This window comes from Microtus ochrogaster, chromosome 24, assembly GCF_000317375.1.
Source record: "Microtus ochrogaster isolate Prairie Vole_2 chromosome 24, MicOch1.0, whole genome shotgun sequence".
Taxonomy (NCBI): Eukaryota; Metazoa; Chordata; class Mammalia; order Rodentia; family Cricetidae; genus Microtus; species Microtus ochrogaster.
Window position 1 is genome coordinate 4,140,535 of NC_022024.1, and position 2,916 is coordinate 4,143,450.

The 2,916-nt window shown below is 51.2% G+C and overlaps 1 protein-coding gene across 1 annotated transcript in view; it reads right to left on the reverse strand.

The window, feature by feature from the left end:
• Positions 1–1,888, reverse strand: part of Xpot (exportin for tRNA) — a 41,310-nt gene extending 39,422 nt beyond the window's left edge. The window contains exon 1 of the mRNA XM_005357930.2: positions 1,528–1,888. The gene's annotated coding sequence lies outside the window, so the exon portion shown is untranslated. The remainder of the gene's footprint in view (positions 1–1,527) is intronic.
• Between the last annotated feature and the right edge of the window lie 1,028 nt (positions 1,889–2,916).

Genomic DNA, 2,916 nt, shown 5'->3' on the forward strand with positions numbered 1-2,916 from the left:
AAAAAAAAAAAAAAAAAAAAAAAAAAGAGCTAAGCCAAACCAAACCGGACAACAATGACAAAAAAGTCAAGGTAGCATAATACCTTCTAATCTCATTGCTAGGGAGAGGGGAGGGGGTAGAGGCACAGGATCTCTGAGACTTCAAAGATAGCCTGGTGTATCTACATACAGATTATTTGGCTAGCTAGAGTTACAGTGAGATTTTTGTCTCAAAAACAAAACAAAAATTGAGGCCACACAGAAAACAGAAGTATTCATTCCTTTCTATCAGAGGAAAAGAGGCAAAGTCCTAAAGACTACGGTGTAGGCAAAGCATGCCTCCAGATCTTATAAATTCAGAGGCAGGCACACAGGATGAACTAGTGGAAGCATTCTTAAACTAGAATGGTATTTTGAAGAGATGGGAACGCAAAATTGTTCCGCCAGGAAAAGTAAAGTATTACTCCTCTTATATATGCTCAGAGAGAAAAGTTAGTTTAAAAATTGCTATGAACCCCTGATTGAGAAACCTTCTAAAAGTTCCTCTCAATTATCCACTGCTTTGGGAAAAACTGCCATTTCAGTCTAATCTTGACATGAGAGAGAACAAAAAAAAAAAAAAAGAGGCCCCACGGAAACACATGATCAACAGAAAAACCCTAAGCAAACGTGTTACAGTTGTCCAGAGAGGGAATCCCTCACAAACCCTCGCCATCTAACACGTTCAGAAAAAGCACTAGGGTGATCAAAATAAAATGTTCACCAATCTGTGAACAAAGCACTGAAAAGCTACCCTTAGTGCTAAAGGGTAACAGCCTCCTAATAAAGCCCGGGAGAGGACGCTTAGTATTCTGACCCACAGAGCCTTACAGACTTAAATACTGTTACAATATGGTAACATTTTATACGACCTGCAAAGGTGGGGGGAGGGCGAGAAATACACTTAAACTATGAAGCCATAATTTTTCCTTAGCCATCAAGTCAAGAATCAAACAATGTGGAAAATTCCTCCACACCTACTTAAGCGTGTTTGAGACTGACTTAATCTTTCCAGCCTTTTTACATCAAGTTGACAAGTCGCTTCAATACAACGTAACTTCCCCTAGTAACAACTAATTAAGGCTTTCAAAAAGTACTCGTTTTTCAGGTTACAGGAAAACATCACGCTTCTCCACTGCTGCAGGACTGTAAAGAAGCAAAGAGGGGGAAAAGGGCTGTCCGTGCTGGCAAATTACTACGCAGAAATAACACTTTTTTCCTCTTATTTGTCCCGGGGCGGGGAGCGTATCAACTTGAGGTCTCCACAGCTGAAACACACTCCGAAAGTATCACTAATGGGGTCGGGGGACAGCCTCCGAGGCCGGCCTCGCCCCTATCCTTTGCCCCATCCCTCCCTGGGCGAAGCCTCGTGGCCACTCGGGTGATGAAACACCCGGCAACCGGCAACCACGCACTCGGGACGTGGCCGCCACCTCTGGCTCCCAACCCCAAGCCCGGCCCGCCCGGTCACGCAGGGTCCCCGGCCCTCCGCCCCCAGCCTCCAGTCACCATCACTCCAATATCTCTTCCTCGCCGGCACTCCCGAGGGCCGGCCAGCCGCAAGGAGCGGCGGCGCACGCAGGGAGGACGGCGAGCGGGCCCTCGTCCTTGTCGCTGTAGTCCTCCACTACGAGCCGCAGCGCTAGCGCCGGAGCTAGCCCGGGCCGCGCTCCTCTCGGCGCTCGCTCGGCGTCCCCGGGCGCCTTCTCCTGCGTGGCGCGGAGCGGGGCGGGCAGGTTGGCGAGCCGGCGGGCGGGGTTGGCGGCCTTGGAAGGAAAACTGCGCAGGGGCCCGCTAACGCCGCCGCTGAGTCAGCGCGAGGCACGCCCCCCGCGTCGTGCCGCGCGGACCGGCGCCAGCAGCAGCCTCATGGAGCAAGCAAGCCAGCCGCCCGCGGGCTGGGCCCCCGGGGACTACAACTCCCAGCATGCAACGCGCGCGCAAGGGTCGCTTCCAGGCGGAGGGCCGCGCACGTGCTCCCTGGAGCTCGCAGGAGGTGGGGTGGGGGCGTGGTCGGCGGGGCTGTGGTGCATGTCGGGAGAGCGCATCCGGCAGTCCTCGGCGCAGGTTACTGAGGTCCTCTCGGTTGTTTAATGACCGGCCTCGTTGGGCCCTGCATGAGCAGCGGCCAGAAGGACGCTCGACGACTTCCAGAAAGGACTGGTCAGGTGGTGGACGGCTTAGAGTACTGAGCTCCCGAGATCGGAGAGTGGATGTGTTTTAAACCACGTGTTGAGTCAGTTGTTCAGTTCCGTGACCTGGGTTGTCCAGAGTCCAGAAGCTTGAGGATCTGTTGAGGGCTGACAACTTTTTAAAATTCACTTTATTTTGACTTACTGGTTATGCTTTTGACTCAGGATCACACTCTAGCCCAGGCTGGTCACTCGGTTTGGTTTTTTGTTTGTTTGTTTGTTTTTTTAACTTAACCTGGGCTAGCCTAAACTCTAGCAATTCACCACCCTCAAATTCCTAAATCCCTGGAATTAAAGGCATGAGTCACCATGCTTAGGTGTTTCTAATCTTGCCCTCAAAAAGGAAAGCATTTCGAGTGATGGAGGCTCACACCTTTAATCCCAGCACTCGGGAGGCAGAGAGATCTCTGTGAGCTCAAATCCAACCTGGTGTGCAGATTAAATTCCAGGACAGCCAGGATTGTACCACGAAAACAAAAACAAACTGGGTGGTGGTGGCGGCGCACGCATTTAATCCCAATACTCGGGAGGCAGAGGCAGGCGGATATCTCTGAGTTCGAGGCCTGCCTGGTCTCCAAGGGCTAGTTCCAGGACTGGCTCCAAAGCTACAGAGGAAACCGTGTCTCAGAAAAAAAAAAAAAAAAAAAAAAAGGAAAGTATTCCTGAAAAGCATAGTGCTTAGGTTCTGTGCTTGTCTCAAAATGTT